Source organism: Pogona vitticeps, chromosome 3 (genome assembly GCF_051106095.1).
Source record: "Pogona vitticeps strain Pit_001003342236 chromosome 3, PviZW2.1, whole genome shotgun sequence".
Taxonomy (NCBI): Eukaryota; Metazoa; Chordata; class Lepidosauria; order Squamata; family Agamidae; genus Pogona; species Pogona vitticeps.
The window spans coordinates 219,249,785-219,268,400 of record NC_135785.1 but is presented as its reverse complement, the minus strand read 5'-3'; the positions used below and the strand labels follow the sequence as shown (position 1 = coordinate 219,268,400).

The 18,616-nt window shown below is 42.2% G+C and overlaps 1 protein-coding gene across 1 annotated transcript in view; it reads right to left on the bottom strand.

Annotated features, from left to right (window-relative positions):
* GJA5 (gap junction protein alpha 5) overlaps nucleotides 1-18,616 on the bottom strand; it is a 50,250-nt gene extending 31,634 nt beyond the window's left edge. The window contains exon 1 of the mRNA XM_020810932.3: nucleotides 1-18,616. This exon is cut by the window's left edge and continues 13,510 nt beyond it. The gene's annotated coding sequence lies outside the window, so the exon portion shown is untranslated.

Sequence of the window (18,616 nt, the reverse complement as noted above, 5' to 3'; positions counted from 1 at the left end):
TTGGAAAAAAATATCCTTGATTTTCATCCGGAAGGGCCAGGATGGTAGCCGAAAAGTGGATGTGCATTCAATATACTGTAGATGTTTTATGTATGGGTATCTCTTTTATTTCTCTGTCGGAAAATAGGAGACATGTAACATTATGTTTATATTTGCTTGTAATTAAAAATAATAATTAAAGTCCATGTATGTTTTGTTTTAGACCATATTTTAGGAGATGAAGAACTGAGCTTGTACACTTGTCTGGGGTAAACTACGTAGCCCAAACAAACAAGTAGCACATCAGTAATATATGTATAATGAAAAAGCTTTCTTCTATAAGCCCTACCTATCTTTAGTTCCCATATGTGTGGTTTGTTGATAAGAAGGCATTTAACAATAAACGAGATCTGCTAGTTTCCCACGGCAGGAGGTAGTGAACTAGACAATAGTAGAGCAATAAAGAATGACCTTCTAATCAATATCCTGCCTAGCCGGAGTTTGGGCAGTTTTGCTCTATCTACAAGATCTCTATTGTTTGAGAAGTTTTCATTTGATTAGCAATATTGTCAATTTTTGAGACCAGAAAACACTCAAACTGTCACCTCTGTCTCTGCCAATACTAGTAATCTCTCTAGTGTGTTTCATCTGACTCTGTCCCAGCAATAGTTTATTTTCCTGAGAGATATTAAACCCCAATCCACATTTCTGCAATGGCTTTATTAGGACCATCACAGAAGTGTGTGAACTTTAAAGTTTTATATACTTCTGTGGTGTTTGATTAGCTCTAGTAGAGGTATTGCTGTCTCTTCCCTCCACACCATGGATTAGCATGGCCTTCTCTTTCTTTGCTTCTTCCTTTTGTGCAAGATAATGATGATTTGTTAGCCAACACTTTTAACTGAATGAATGTGGTTATAGGTGATTATTATTAGAACTCCTCTGAGCAACATCACCCAGAGTAGAAGTACAGTATCTGTGTAGAGCCATAGTTACATCTGAATCCCTTAAGAAGTTCTAGTTCTTTTGACTGCATCCAAGGATGCCCTTGTCATTAGACAAAATGAGGTGACATCCACAGGAAGAAAATACAAGTGATAGAGATGGCAGTGTCCAGGTGTTGCTTCTGAACGTCCAAGCTGTTCACTCTGTTGGAAGACAATCATTGTATCACATATATGCAACCTCCTCACCAGTGTTTTAATAAGACTAAGCTACCAGTGCAGTTACTTTCTATATGTGATTTGGAGACAAAAAAAAGTGATGACACCATCTTGGCTTTTACCTCAAGCAGTCAAATATCTTGGTCTGGCTCTGGCTGCGTCAGATCATGGTTCTGCACCTGGACTGCTTTTAAATGCAAACAATATCCTTTTTGGGTTTTATAGGTTTCTGATCATGTGTCAATAATGTGATCCAGGCTCAATCCTGTGTTTTATTTTTGAACTTAAATCTGTTTGCTCTGAGCTGAGACAACTGAACAACAACATGGTCAGTCTAAAAACACAGGTTGCAATGGACTGGTGCTGCTTTTTCTTGACTCTTGAAGGTAAAAGCTACCCTGACTACCATTTTAATGCATATTGCTATCATTTTGAAATCACCTGGTTCTTAAAAAATAATAATGGCCAAGAATTTTCTCCATAGCAAAATATTTCCATGAGCTAGCAGGAAGCTAGCAGGACACGTTGACCCATTTGATTTCCGACAAACATTTGGAAAAGTGATAAAAATAACTTTCATTTAAATAGCTTGATGAAATGTTGTTCTCCCATTTGGTCAAATCCTACTCATTGCATTTTGTCCTCTAAAGAAAGAGCACAAAAATGACATTTTGTGGATGAGAGGTGTGTGAAAAATGGCTATGCCAAGCCATTTCTGGCAGCCTATAGTACTCAAACATCTTTTCAAGCAGCAATAAAGTTGACTCACCAAATCCCCACTGATTCAATGGGCGTACTCTACTTACTACTCTAAGCAACAGGACCCAGACATTTAGTCCTGAGAGTGCAATTGGGTGCCAGGTTAAAGAAAAGGGGTAAGAACACTGAAAGACCCTATATTATGTCCAAAGAATAACCACCTGTGAAACAGGGCTGCCAAACTGTCAGTTTTGGATGTGAGAAAGGAATGCCCTGCTGGAAGTCTTGCATACCACAAATGTGTTAATACCAATTCCCAGCCTCTGACTTGCACCCTGGACTAGACCACAAACCTCTTGGAGATGGAAGCAGCAGCTACAGATGGCCCAAAATATCTATTTTCCTGCATGACTCTGAAAAATCCCCCCTCCCATCCCCCACCCCCGGGCTGCTACAAGAGTACAGGCAGAATATATTGAATGTATGTATAGTTTTGGTTCCAGTTCATGTGGGAATCACACATGCCTTCAGGCACCCCTCCATTAATTGACCTTTGCAAGGATAAGGTTTGAAACACTAAATCTTTGGGAAAGCATCATGTGGTAAAGGAAAGAGGCATCTCCCTGTTTTGCATGCACACACAGTCTGTTAGCGATTAGGAGCTTTATTCTGCATTTACATTGCTGTTGAAGACAATCCAAGAGGCTGCCTCCATGTTGGGTTTTTCACATTCGTGAAGACATAGAAGCAAACTCTCAGCATTTCTGTATTCAAGTATAGGTTTTATCCTGTATTTACCAGAACAGTGAATGTAAGAGTTTCCTTATACCTTACCATGAACATCCTGAGTGATTATTCCTAATTCATAGCCTTAAATTCACCTTACTAGCTTGCTGCACACTGCTAGCCTCATTACCTGATATCTGTACTTTCACTTAAAAATGACAGCCAGAATCCTATACATGCTTAATGCCAATGGTCACGCCGATAGAGAGACCGAAGGGATCCAATTATCGAGGCGTGGCTTTGCCGACTTGCCTGGATTAACGCGCGTGACATTGAGGGGTGGAACCCAAGGATGGCCAAGGGGGTGTGGGCTAGTCGGAGGTCATTTAAAGGGGCGATTCCCCATTGTCCTCTATGAGCCTATTCCCATGGCTGTGGCGGGTAGTGCGGATTCAAAGGTACTGGATATTGGATTCTTGGGCAGTGGCAACAAATTCCAGCGCATCTTGACCAGTAGCATGCCCAGGCACACAACCGCAGTGCTGGGAGGTCAAGATGCGCTGGGGACAATCCCGGACCCCGGACGGCACAGAGAGGAGGAAGGGCTCTGGGGAAAATTCTGTGGCCGTCAGTTATTCCAGGTCGATAACGAAGGGATAACTGAGGCCTGAGCCCAGCCTTGCACCTGGGCGATAGCCAACCTAATACCTAGCAAAGAATTTGAATCCGCACTACAGCACGACCCCCCTCCCCATTTTCCCAGAAGATTGGCATGTTCATGAAAATGGAACTAACATTAATAAAGTGTGGCCCACATTTAACCCATGTACCTCGTCTCGTGTGGTTGTTCCAGGATAAGTGGGCAATGTAACTCCAATGGTGTAAATTTTAGTGTCAAATTGCTGCCAGTTAAGAAGTCAGTGCTTGTTCTTCTCACATGCCAAGTTATGCAATACCTGTGTGACAAAAAATCCAACCCAAAAAAACAAGTGATTACTTATTGAGTAGAAGCATTTCACCTTGGAAAATTGTGATATTTAGAGTTTCACTTGTGGGTGTAAGTAACAGGATTCTGGTGAACACCAACTACACCCAACCACACATGGAAATTTAATTTTTTATATTTTTTTGGATTTAAAAAAATAATGCCAACCCATCCCTGAAGGGATAAGTTTGAATTGAGTTCTTTGAGAAAGCTTCCTTCAGAACACATCAAGCTACGGAATGTCAGACTGCCAAGAGAGCAGAAGCCCAGCTTCATTCTTCATCAGCAGCATGTCCCTGTTGACTTTTAACACTTCCTTATCACTTGCTGGTTCACCTCCTAATAGTTCTGATAAAATACCATCCATCCTCAGTGGAATCTCCTGACTAGAGCTGCAGAGAATGCAAGAGCTGTTGGGGTGGAATTGGAGGCTCCTGGCCTGGAAAGGAAATGAGATGGTGGCAGCTGGTTTTCTCTGGAGGGGTATCTGATCATCCTAAACAAAAGGACAGAAACCTTGGTCTTTTTATTCACTCCTGGACTTTTGCTGATGGTTGTCAACATGTTCCCTAGGGAATTTGTTTTATTGTCCAGCTGTTCCTTTTTTTAAAAGAAAAGCTGAAAACATCTAATGGGATCCTGGTTGCAGACATACCGTTTGGAAGTACTGAGAAAGGTTTGACTTCATTATTTTCCATTTTCCCATACATGCTATTCCTTGCATCTCCAAATCTTAGTGCATTTACTGTATAAAGAACTTCCAATCACACTTTGCTAAGTGTAGGGAGTATAAGATACCTATAAGACTATATATAATACAGATACAAGCAACTTCTAAAGCTGGCTGTTGGGGAACTATATAATGAAAATCATCTCATGTTGGGGAACTATATAATGAAAATCATCTCATGCCCTTTGAGGGTGTGAAGGGCCTTTTGAGGAGGAGGGAATTTGTAAAGATTTGTATGTAGGGGCCGCAGATGGGATTGGAGGATGCTTGGGCCCACAGTGGAGGCTCTGTGGACAACATGCAGCCTATTGGGGGCACATTTCCCATCTTTGCTTTGACAGATGTACTAGGCTTCCTAACATCATTGCTGTCAGTTTGAAATTCTGCACCCTTTGCATTTCTCATTTAAAGATCTTTCTATTCTGCCTTCTCTGTTCTTGCCACTTCTGCTCAGAGGAGTTGCAACATTTATTATTGCCACTCCTTTAAAATCCATTTTTAAACTTTGATTTAATATACATAAGGTTCTATTGCAAATATTGCTTCTTAATTTACATCAAAACTATAGCACAAATGATGTTGTACAGCTGGAATGATTGGGCTTGCAGAGAAAGCAAGTAAGTTGATTTGGAATGGAAGTTTAGATAGAAATAAATGGCTGGATTAGCATAGAGAGCACATGGTTAATAACTGTTCAGGAGCTGATCAAAGGGGTCTGTAAGCCTTTGTGCATTGTCTGTCATTCTAAAAATGCACCAGGGCCCTCAAAGAGGATAGCACTAAATATGCTCAGTTGTTAATCACTCTCCCAGATATAGGTGGTGTATCAGATTGCATGAACCCAATAGGATATATGATAGCACATTTGCTGGGGGTCCAAGGTAAAGCTGCTTTTAGGGTGTTTGTAAAAGGGAAAGCAGTTTCTTGTATAGAGCATAGAATTCAGTCTGTCTTCAGCTGTTTGGCATCAAAATAGAATACGAAACCTGTTCAGTTTTTTTTACGCAATAGGCAATAAGAACAATGCATTCAAGGGATCTTAACACTTCTGAGCTCCAGATATTTGACAACAATTAAGGGAATGTTTTCTTGTCTGCATAGATTTAGGACAGAGGTGCTTAATATTTTTAGGCCCAAGGACCACAGTGTGGTATCAGCTGGTACATTGATAGCCATGCACACACATATCTCCACTCAGATATGCATACTCACATTCTCTCCTAGTAAAGGTTGAAATAAATAAATTTAGCACTTTTTTGTAGAAAAAATTACCTCTCAGATGGTGAGAATTGTCTGTTGCAATTTTGCTCCACAAAGAATTCTGTATTTAGCGTGCTTCGTTTTATGGTTTAGTCCATGGAAGGTACATATGAGCTTAATTTGCAAATATGAGTGCTAAAGCATGTCTCTGAGTGAAAGCTGTTATAAAATGGAAAATTACTTAAACAGAAGAAATAAACATTTTCCTTAAGGTCTAGTTAAACCCAAAGCTTCTGCAATACTTTGGGATCCCTGGTTACTGCCTTAATGCCTTCATTTGGAGTGTTGAAGATGTGGACCCAGTTGCTTGGGCCTTACTGGGGGAGGAACAACTCCAAAGCCTCCCTGCTTCAGTGATCTTACTTTGAAAATTGCTTTACTGCCACCATGGCCAGTAACAAAACAATGATCCCAGTACTCTTCCTGGCCGCAGTGGCAATGCAGAACGTATTTTCCCCCATGAATGGCAAGTTGTAGTCCAGGTGGCTGGACAACAGAACTTGCAGAGAGTACTGCAGTCCATGGGCTGTGCACCCTGATTTAAGCCAGCAGAGTTTCTAGTGTGGTCAAGTCTAGATGGTGAAAGTGGATAGAAGCAAAAAGTGACTAAGGAGAGCCAGTATAGTGTAGTGGTTAGGGCCTGGGTCCTGGGATATCCAGATTCCAGTCATCGATGAGCAATGAAGTCCTCTGAATGACCTTGAACCAGCCTTGTTCTCCTAGCCTGAAAAACCCGAGAGGGTTGTTTTGAGGATAAAGTGTGGAGGACAAGCATGTATGGCAACTTGAGTTCATTAGCAGAAAGACAAAATATAAACATGTTACTAAGAAAACAGTATGAAATATATACTTCTTATTTAATTAATTAATATAAATATACCTGACTCAATCCTCTTCCTGGCTGATAGAATCAATAAAGAGTAGATATCCCCCCCCAATAATCTATGCCTTCTGGGGCAATTTTAGCTGTCATTGAGTGAATCATTAACTGTACAGTTACAGCTGTTTGATAGAATGTTAGCTGTCATGGCCACATCTTGTGGAATCATGGGATTTGTAGTTTGGTGAGATACTTGAAATTCTTTGCTAGAGGGTGCTAGTGCACTCTCCTGAACTACAACAGAGAACTGGAAGTGCCTTAATAATGATGTTCCATCAAGTCAATTCTGACTTATGGTGACCCTTTTCAGGGTTTTCCAGGTAGAGAATACTCAGAAGTGGTTTGCCATTCCCTTCTTCTAGGCGGATTCTGGATCTGTGCAGCTTGCCCAGGGCTGCCTCTACTTGGAGGTGCCACATCCAGTTACCTAAACCACTGAGCTATCCAGCGAGCCCGGAAATGCCTTATCGGACTACAGATCTCAGGATACCCCCGGATGAAGCCACAACGGGTGTAACAGTCCGGTAGATGAGCTCATAGCCCTGGATGGTACAGACTGTCAACAGTCTTCTGTCAAGTCTTAAAGAGGCCTTGACTGAGGGCAACACATCACTGATCATTTTACCTGCAAAAATCTGATAAAAATTCCAGCTCCTTCAAGGCTCCCCTATCCCTCAGCTGTCATCATCAGCTATCATTCTAGCAGGCTGTAGAAAAGGGAGATGAGGTGTGAAGCAGACAATTTTGCTAGCCCACATGAAAGGCTCTTCCCCTCCCCTCTTTTTCTTTTGTTCAAGGTTGAGATGACACTGTCCTCCACAACTCTGTATTCAAATGCTGATCATACTGGACGGTGAAAAATCTTTTGCAACATATTTTTAAACACTAGCCACATCCTCCATGATCTTTGAAGGTAGCCATGTTAAGAAGTAGATCACTTAACTCTCATTTTTTGTTCATTTCTTCTTCCTTAATGTCTGCTGACTGAAGCCAGATGCTTCATGCTACCTGAAAACCAAGAAAACCATTTTGAATGCATGATCTAACAGGACAACGGCAGAAAAAAATATTGCAGGGTAGTAAACCAGTAGTTGAATATCATTATTCAGAGCACAAGGATTTAATCCATGTTGTATGCGATCTTAGTGTATTGTGACTGTAAACTGGTAGACAAGAAAGATAACAAGAAATTCTTTGGGGAGTTTTCACTATTGAGTAGTACATCTTGATTTTCATCCCTGAGTATATAGGACTACATGTTTTTTGTCAATAAATTCACAACATGAGGCTGTGAGATACAAGCTATTTAAAGTGTTTGAAGCTTCTGTGGCTTTTGAAGGAAAGCCTGCCTTGGGGCAGGATGATGGCAGATGAAAAGCAAAGGGTAATGGTGCAATATACTCTCAGGGTGTGGTGCAAAATTGTTGTGGAATATCTATGGAGACACAAGGCATCTGAGTGGATAAACTGAACTGTGGCTTGTAAGCAGCAGGTCTCTGTAAAAGTACTTCCAAAATTTGTGCCAATTTCCATACACAATGTTATCTCTGTAAACCAGCACATGGTCAGACCTGCTGCATTCACAGGGTTGAGCCACTAGGGACTCAGTAGGCACTTAGAGATCTGAGCTGTGATGCCTTCTGCCAGATTCATATTCACTCACTTTTGCAATTTTCATATTGCTGTTTGATTGCCCCTCCTCCCGCTTGATCTGCAATCCATGAAGGCTTTGCAAGGGGTGGGTGGGAGGCGTCGACTATATTTTGTCCTGTTCCTCCTCTGCCTTTTCTGAGGGGGTGTAAATTGGGAGGGGAGTAGATGGGAAGTTGGAGTGGTCTCGATCCTGGCTCCTCCCCAGCAAGACACGCAGGCTCTTTCTGTGCTTTTTTGCAGGAGACCCCCTCTTTCCTCAGATCCTTAAGGCATCCTTTTTGGGGGGGGGGCGGCAAAGGGTTCCCTTTCTCTCCCCCCAAGAAGGAGAAAGTGGCGGGGGGGGGGGCTTCCGTGAAATGCTTGGCAGACCCTATTGATGGGGGGGAAGAGGAAGAATATAGAGGCTCTCTTGCCCCCCACAAGGGTCTCCCCTCTCCTGTTTCTGCCCCATTGGGGTTCTGCCCCTTCTGCTTCTTCCCGCCACCTGCTTTGTTCTCACACCTCCCACCCTGCCCCCTTTCCATTCAGGAAAACCGAGAGCTATCAAAGGGGGAAAGGCCACTTTGCGGGGGGGTGGTGGTGGACGGGCTTCCTCACGAGTTTCCTGCCAGAGGACCGACAAGGAGGTCAGCAATTGGGGGTCCAGGACCGGGGTGGGGGCTAAGGAGTTGCAGAGAGATATTTTAAAAAATACCCAGACAAAAGCCTTCCTCCCCAGAGACCGTGCAATCCAGACCGGGGCCCTCCTCCCGCTTGCTCTGCAATGCAAGAAGGCCTTGCAAGGGAGGGGGGAGAGGCGTCTATTTTTGTGTGTGTGTGCCAGCTCCTCTTTCCCCTTCTTTCCCCAGATCCTACAGGCATGGTGGAGGAAGGAGGGGATGTCACCCATGGTGGGATTCAGCAGGCCAGCAAACAGTTCTGCAGAACTGATAGTACATTAGGTATCGGTTCTGTAGAACCTGGTGAACCGGCTGAATCCCACTGCTGCTTATACCTCCTCTTCCTCCTGTGGATCTTTTTCTTTCTCCTCCTCTTTTCCTGCACCCTGCCTCTCTTCCTCTGTCTCAGTCCTCCTGCCTTCTACCCTCTCTGTCGGTAGAGCCCTCTTTATATCCTTCATTCCCCAGGGGCAAATTATTTCCTGCCACATTTCCTAGGCTCCTCCTCCAACTCCTGTAACTGGCAGTATCACCCTAGCTTCTCTGTCTGTGTTCTTGCATCTCTGCCAGTCTTATGCAGAGCAGCTTTTGCAAACCTTCTACAACCCTCATTGTTGGTGGAGTTGGCCGGGTGATGGCTTTGGGTCCCTGACTGGAGTGCAGTGGCTCAACGACAGGGGTCATTATGACCTTGTTATCCTTAAAAAGATACATTTAAAAAAATAAAATATGGATTTTAAAAACACAACAACAAAGCAAACAGAAAAGATAAAGAAAACAAACGACAGAGCAAGCTGAATAATTCAAGGAGATTCAGGGTTTTGTAGTTGATTCCAGAAACAAATCTATCTCATTATTTTCCTACAACTGCACCTCAAACACTGTTGGTTGCTCTGATGGTCCTCTTCAGCTAAATATTGGGGACAGATCAAAAACCTATGTTCAAACTTATCACTGCAGTCATGGATCTTCTCACCCAGTGTGCCACTGATTTCCCTGCTGAAAATGCTGGCCATTCCCCACCAAAATGGCCACCCTCCAGCATTGCTTTCTTTGCTATTTCTGTTGCTAATTTTAGGCTGCCTACACTGTTAATAATTCCTCCCAGTGCTGAACATCATATTAAGGAGGATACTCTGAGGTCCAGTCTTAGAAGGCCCACTTGTGCCAGAGGGCACTGCCTCTGAGGATACTCTGGCAGACTTAGCTGGAGGGTTTTTCCTGTTGCTGAGAGGAGAAAAGACAGGGACAGAGTAAGTTGGGGTTTTATTCAATACGGCTTACTCCTAGATCAGTGTGCACAGGACTGCAGTATCTAGGACAAGAAGGGATAATAGCTGAAAATCAAGTAATATTCCTCAGCTTCAAATAGCAATGCAGGAAGGGGCCCTAGGAGAGAAAAGAAACATATTCCTACAAAATAAAGAGGTAAGAACTATTTATAGCAAGCTTCTCTCCTCTCCAGTCCACCACCTGAGAAGTGATTGGTGCTTTGAGAGCTGGAATGAGGGTTTCTGTGATAACAACAACTGAACTGCAAGGTGTTGATCTTTGGGGATTAGTGGTTCACAGAGTCTTTCCACATAGCAACACCTTGGTGGAGACTTTCTGCATAACTTCTGTCTATTCTGATGGCATGGACAAAGTATTCATCACCCTTGTGAGGATGTGAGGATAAGCCTTATCCAGGACTCGATGCCAACGCAACAGAACGGCATGCAAAACAGCACCAATGACTTTGTATCATGCAAACACTCTGGAGCCCGCCTAACATTCCTTTTGAAAAAAGATATATTACTTATGCTGTCTTGTCTTTCATGGAGGGAGCCAGTAAATGATCATGGGAGTGAAAAAAATCTGTTGTAAACACTGTGTATTATAAGCATGTTTCCACATGTACTGGCCCTGTGTTGGACTTTAGTCCCCATTAACCCTAGCCAGCATGTTGTTGGAGAGTGACTGGAGGTTGAAGTCCAAGTTTTAGCAAGTACCAGATTAGAGTAGTTAATGGGCATGCCACCTGGGGTCAATGAAAGCTGTAGTTCAATGTATTTGAACCATACCAGCTTGGAGGGATTGATCTAAGAGAAACAGAGACCCATCTGGAGCGGGATCTGGAACCTTTAACTTTGTTCACTATGTTTTCATAATGGTCTGGGTGTTCCCCCCCCTTCAGTGAAGTTAACATGCTTGGATCTTCCCATTCAACATCTGGAGAACCATGTATTTCCCACCTCTGTTTAAAGGAAGAAAAAGAGGTGTGACTTAAAAAAAACACGGGATGCCAATATAAATGGTTGATCCATCTAAAATAACTAGCAAATTCTCTCTACATTTTCAAACAGGAGTCTTTCCTTGAGATGCTGAGGATTAAACCTAGGAGCTGCATGGAAAGTATATGCTCTGCCACTGAGCTACAGTCCCACACATAAGCTCAAATGATACAAATACTATATCATTAGAAACGTCATACTTATGCATTCAGGTTTGCAAATGAAGCCCCTGTTTACCTTCTGGTGACCAAACACAAATAAGGAAGCGAATTTGCAAACCAGAGAAGTGAGAAAATGTGTACTATGACAACCACACATCTTTTGGCACTTAAGGAATTCCTTGTTCTAATGATGCCCTTCTTGTAGAGTCTGTAAGTTACTGATAGAGCAGGTTTTGAAGTACATGGAAGAATTGTTCTGAAATGAATTGGGTGCTTCTCTATATGTAAAGGAGAAAAAGACTTGACGTGGGCTATTGTCCAACTCATCCAGAAGGCGCTGGTTAGAATAAGCTACATTGCAGTGTGATTGCCTGTCCTCACAGTGGCTGACTATTCTCAGACTATCTGATGAGTCTTATTTTGTCACAGTAGGACAAAATATTTGCTCTTGTTTGTGAATGCATGCCCAGCTTAGTCACACACATCTGAAATCTCATATACAAGACCCCTTGTGCTTTCCAGTCAGCAGGGTTGTTAACACTGTGGTTAGCACCTCCAAGTATGGGCAACACGAGGCTACCACTGCAAAAGTCAAGGGCAGTTGTACTTACACCCTTTCAAAAATCTGCAGCTTGTATTCCCACGGAAAGGCCTCTTCCATGATTCAGAGACTGTCTGGCCAGTTCTGCTGAGATGGAGATTAATTGCGTATGAATGGCTGGGATCCCATATCAGGAAGAGAAAAGTACAGGCTCAACTGCTTCCAAGTCCGAGAACCCTTTCTTTAAAATGAATTGCTGAAGCATGAGAGGCTTCCGTTCCTTGCTGGCATATTCTACACTGTGCCCAGAGAAACAATCATATCAGGCTCAGGAAGGCAAGTGCCTGGGAGGGCAGGGAAACAGGAACTGTCCCTACGGATGTCCTCCCCAGAGGGGAGTTAGCCTGAATCTGGGAACAAACATTCTGGTAAAGAAAAAGTGGAAGTCACTTTCACCCCCAAGATTCACAATAAGGTAACACATAGTTACTTAATCCTGTCAGCACCTGAAAACAGCGAGAACTCAAAAGCCAGATGATTATCACACATACTTCTCTCAAGAACCAAGTTAGGAGGAGTCCGAACATGTGGAGTCCTGAATCTGGTGAAGAATTCAGGCCCCCTGATGTTTTTTGTAAGTCTCAGAATTGGAGGAGCAGTAGGAAGAGAGAAAGAAGAAGGAGAGGAAAAGCACCATAGTCTTTGCAACAATTTCAGTCAGTGACAAAGACCCCTTGCTCTAAATTGGTAATCTACAGCTGTGCTGGATTGCCACTCCCATAATCCCCAAACAGCCTGGCAAACTGGTGGGGGATAAGGGGCATAAGCAGTCCAAAGCATCCAGAGGTTTCCAGTTTGGAGAACTCTGGACTAGGTAGAGCCACTATGTGCATAGCCCAGTGTGTAGCTCAATAGACTCCTGTTCTTCCCATTCCCACTTCTTGCCTGCATGGGAACACATAGGTGCAACGTGTATTCACATATTCCCATGCCTTATATTGAGTCAGGCAGATCCATTGCTTCCACCATGCTTTACACTGTTTAGTGATTCTCCAGAATCTCAGGGAAATATCTGGACTAAAAGACATTAGCTTGGGTGTTAGTGCTATCACCTATGAAATACCTTCTCCCACCACCATCTTCTAGAACTGTTGTGGCTCAATAGCTACCCTTCAATAATTTATCCACATCCATCATGATTTGCACGAACAGCGGTCTTATGCTGAGACAGAAGATACGACTGACTGGACAAGACAACACATGTTAGGAAAAGTTGGAGGTAGCAGGAAATAAGAAGTGAGATGGATTGACTCAATAATGGATGCCATGATCTTTAGTCTGTAAGGCCTGAACAGGGCTGTTTAATGATAGGACCTTTTGGAGGTCATACATTCATAGGGGCACCATAAACTGCAAACAGCTTCATGGCACATACTGTAGCGCACACACAACGCTGAAGTGCTGGCAGCACCCCTGAACAGACTTTCTTAAACACCTGAGCTGTGACCCTCCTTAAGCTCAGCTACTTGCACAGGGGGAGGCACATGGACTCTTCATTCCTGCAGTGGCCCTTTACGTTCCCTGCTCATGCAACTGTAGTTCATACAGAGCTTGAAAGTAATAAATAACATGGTTCCTGTAAGCACACATTGTTTGGATGATGAGCATATAACCAAGTTACAATCCAAAAGTAACATAATGAGTGGGAATGTTACTTTATTGGTGTAACCAGAAACTTTCTAGGCACTTTCACAGGTTATTTTCAAAGAACATTTTGAGGCCTTTGACAGGAATTTTTCAAGCTGTATGCCATTCTCTTATTAATTCTGCTTTAAAAAAAGAAAGAAGAGAAAGCAATCAATACAACAAGTAGCATACTGAATTATTTTCTCAAAGTAGTCATGATTAATAGTGGGATAATTTTCAAACACTATGAGAATAACAAGAGTGAATTATTTCTAAAAAGTAATTTTCCAATCTCTTAGTATGTGCTCAAAGATGGGGTAGGGTAGAAGAGGAAACCTCTTCACATTCACAGTGTGCCTTTACTAAGACTGACTGGAGCCCAGACTACAAATAGACTTTTCTTGAGACAGAGATGTGGAAGGTGGAAGGAAGGCTGTATCGGTCCCCTCCCCGTTTCCCCTCTGTTTTGTCTTCCTGGTTAAACAGATCCAATATTTGAAGTGACAGCCGCACCCTTCTGCAGAATTATAGCAGAGATTATGGGGGTAGATTTCCCTTAAAATTCAGTATTGAGAATGCCAGGGAAAGGAATAGTTAAAACAGCAGCTGCAGCAACAAAGATGATATTTGCAGAAGAGAGAGCCCACAACTGAAGCATTTGCTGTGACAGATTGGGGCATGAAGACTGTCATATTAATGTACTTCTACCATCACTGTAACTCTAAAGAAGAGGACACACATAGAGCAACATATTACAATTTCTTTGAGTGTGTCAAGCTCTAAAATAGGAAATTCTCCTCAGGGTTATTCATCATAGATGCCACTAAACACATGTACCTTTCTGAGAGGGTATAACCAAACTCTCTCTCTCTCTCTCTCTCTCTCTCTCTCTCTCTCTCTCTCTCTGTGTGTGTGTGTGTGAGAGAGAGAGAGAGAGAGAGAGAGAGAGAGAGAGAGAGAGATTCTAAACATTTCTTGTGGTTGGATAAGGAAGGAAATATGTGTTATATATTATCACCTGCTTGTGTCCTTAAGATAATACTTTAAAACAAAAAAACCCAAAGAGGATAGTTTAGAAGTCACCTAAAGAAGCCTGAAAAATAAGACAACCAGCACTACCAATCAAGCAAAAAAGGGCTGTGTTGGTCTTGCACAAAATCTTGCAAGGGGAGGTGATTCCTTCGTTAGACTTCTACAATGACAAGAACAGGCCAATTTTCCTGTCCAGCAGGACTTGTCTTCAGGTTGGGCATTGCAGAGTATGAGGAGGTGGGGTGGGTGGGTGATGGATAAATCCAAAGCTTATCCTAACCGGATGTTGTAGTTCCAACATCTGAGTTTACAGTAAGGAATGTCTGAAGACAGATACGTACCTTTTTTTAAAAAATCAGTTTGAGATATGGGGTTTCATGCCAGCAATGTAGGATATTTTTGGACTGGATGAATAGGGATTATGCATGTTTCTCAGAATCCAAATATTGCCATATCAGATTTTTAAAAAATACTAACATGAGAATATGGCACCCTCTTGTGGCATTAGTTTATATTTGAGACATATACCCAAACATATACAGTAGCTTGTTATTTCAGAGTAGAGTGTGATTCTTGCTGTCACTCAGTCTTCTCTTCCAGTTCAGACATATCCCTCTGACATTCTCTTCTTGGTGGATAAGTCTAAATTGGCAAAATTAGAGAGGAAAAGGGGAGGAAGAAGGTTGAATATTCTGGCACTTTTAACAGATTTGTTTCAATGTGAGCTTTTCTGGAGGAAAAGCTGCTTCTTCAGACACATAGACATGCTCATACCATGTTGTCTATACGGTGGTGGGGTCATGCAACTAACACTGCTACTTCTTTGGAAATTCCTAAATTCTGTGGTGTCACTAAACCTGCTTCCCTTTTTCAGATTCATACTCCTTTTCTTCTAAGGCCCTAAAAAGGTAAAGGTTCCCCTTGACATTTTTAGTCCAGTCGTGTCCGACTCTAGGGGGAAGTGCTCATCCCATTTTTCAAGCTGTAGAGCCAGCACTTGTCCGAAGAAGACAGTTTCCATTGACACGTGGCCAGCGTGACTAAGGAACGCCGTTTTACCTTCCCACTGGGGTGGTACCTATTTACTGTATCTACTTGCATTTTTACATGCTTTCAAACTGCTAGGTTTGGTGAGGAGCTGGGTGGGACAAAGCGACGGGAGCTCACTCCGTTGCGTGGATTCGATCTTACAACTGCTGGTTTTCTGACCCTTGAGCACAGGCTTCTGCAGTTTAGCCCACAGCGCCACCACGTCCCCTAAGGCCCTACTCCTTCTCTAAGCTTTCTCACAGTCCAGGCACTGCCCTCTGACCAGGAAAAATGTAGCCAATTGTTAAACAGAACCTGTAAGAGATTCAAGGCACTAAACTAACTGCCACAGGAATCATCACCATTAGGTTGACCACAAAAAGTCTGTCAGCAATGTACAATACAGATAATTTGTTAAACAAACAAATAAAGCAAGCAAGCCTTTCACTGGTACTCAGAATTCAAAGAGGGGACAAAAGATTGTGCAATATATACACAGCGACATGGGCAAAATCTTTTATTGGAGTGACTTGCTTTTTAAGAACTTTAAAAGTTAGTAACCTTACAAAGTTCTTCAGGAATGTGTGACCATGATTAAAATAACAAAAGATGGATAGTTAATATAAACTTGGTTATAAAACCTTCAAGAACAAAAATGATATCTTGATAAGAGGAAGTGTTTGCTGAATTAAGCTTCACTTTTTTTTCCCCATGGCCACAGCAATGGAGCAAAGCTCAGGCTCTCAATATGGACCTCACAAAGCTCTCTAACCATGATAACACCCTGCTCGATCTGTTATGGTTATCTTTTTGAGGAACCGGTGGAAGTTCATTATACTAAAATATATAAACCAGCCAAGATTGTTAAAGTAACCCAGCACTTATCTCTTTGTAGGGAACTCATTTGTGTTTCAGACTTAGTCTGAGTGGCTAGCCTATATGTTTGCTATATCCACAACAGCAGCAGGAAGAAAACAAAAGCAGATTTCTAGACAAACAGATCAGGAAGAAATAACTTTGTCACAGGGGCTTCCAATCTAGTTGTTCGGGGCTGTTCTTTTTGTGTCCAGCCAAATAGACCATCACCACGCATGAACAGCTCTCTTCACACCAAATGGCCCTGCCTTACCCTGACACCATTGTGTTAGAAATCCTCTTAAAATAAAAAAAGTACACCCCCACACACATTCTTGCAATGGGCTGCAGAGAAGGGGCTTGAGTGGAAAGGCGTGCCACAGCTAAGGCGGGACATAAATAATTGTGCATTATCAGAGCTTCCTTCCCTAAATGTGGGGAAACAAACATGATGCATCCCCTTAGCCCTGACAACGACGACAACAAACAAAAAGACCACTCACTCCAAAGCAGACACTTCAGAGGTAGGCCTCTGTGTACATTTATTTATTTATTTATTTATTTATTTATTTATTTATTTATTTATTTATTTATTTATTTATTTATTTATTTATACCCCGCCTATCTAATAAAACGACCACTCTAGGCAGCTTCCAACTTACATAACACAGCATGTAAAATATAACAGCATATTTATACATCAATATACAGATTATTCAAGATGAAAAGAAAAAGAAAAAAACTACAAGAAGAAAGAAAGAAAGAAAGAAAGAAAGAAAGAAAGAAAGAAAGAAAGAAAGAAAGAAAGAAAGAAAGAAAGAAAGAAAGAAAGAAAGAAAGAAAGAATCAGGTATTAACTGGAGGGAAACATGTCATTTTCTAGGCCAACAAGGTTTTAAAATCTCCTGAGCACGATCGAAAAGCATTCCATTTGTGAAAGAAATGTACTCCTAACTTTCCACTGTCTGTTCCAGTCTCTTTCCCCACGGAACCAGAGCTTAGAAAAAGTCACCTTTTTTGCACTTTCTCTGTTCCCCCCCTCCCATCTGCCTGCGCCCTTTTGATGGGAAATAGACATTCATGTGGCATATTATCTCCTTGGATCCCGTAAACTAGTTTCTAGAGGCATGGCTGAGAGGATGCTACCTTATCAACAATAGAGAAATCAGATCCAAGCAGTCAGCTGGGATGTGGCATGAGGAGAGGCGACATATTTTCTCCTGCTTTAGGCAGCAAAATGTCCTCTGCCAATTTTGTATATGGAAACAAACACAAGGCGGAGACATGTTTAGGTTGAAATGGCAGTAAACACAGTAAATACTTTGACATTCTGAGACTTGCTCTCCTTTTTGTTCCTTTTTTTCTAGTGAATGCCCGCCCATTTTTGCTAATCTCTGCAGACAGAAGTCGCCAGCAGCTATTTCTGCTGCATTATTGCAATGTATGCTCCCCCTCCTCTGGGGGGAATCTAAACTGCATCCAGACAGTCTGGTGGCTCTTTGTTTTCCATGAGCTAAAGTATTTATGTACCCAAACAGGATGGATGCAGCATGGCATGCTCTGTGGGGAAACTAAAACTACTAACTAATGAAAAGAGTATGCTCTCAAAAGTGTGTGCATTTTTATCAGCTTCTGCATGCATTTTTTGTATCTTTTTGGTTGGCCCACAAGGATATCACTTCAGGATGGAGATGGGCTTTTTTTTTTTTTTTTTTTTGGTATAAAACACATCTCTCTCTCTTTATGGTTGTCTCTCTGGCCAAGAGCTTCTTCATCTTCTGTGAACTAAACCATGGAGCACTTAGGTAGCTTAGGGTGCAACTGTACTGGCAAGCCAAATCGGAGCTTTGTTTCAGCTTCATTCTCAATCTCTTTTATGGTTGAGGTGATCATACGAATGTTCTGGATTGATTCGGTCTACACCATCCCTCAATCCGATGTGATTTGACATGTGCCCACAGCCCCCCTTCCGTTGACACTGCTCACCTGGTGATCTCCAGCTCGATTGTTTCTTATCCCCACTCCTCCGCTTCAGGATGACTAGGAAGAAAGATTGCAGGGTGTGTGTTCCTGCTGTCCCAAAACATCACACTCCAGCTTAGTATTTCTATTATTTATTAATTGCTTAAAATATTTTTACTCCACCTTTCTCCTTACAAAGGACTCAAAGCTAAGAACAGTGAGTATAAAAAGGCAGCTTACATAACCAAAAAACAATATTAAAGCTATAACTATAAGTATACAACTATTAAAAAGGAACGAACAAGTACCAATCTGAGAGATGGCAAACACAAGTAGTATTAAA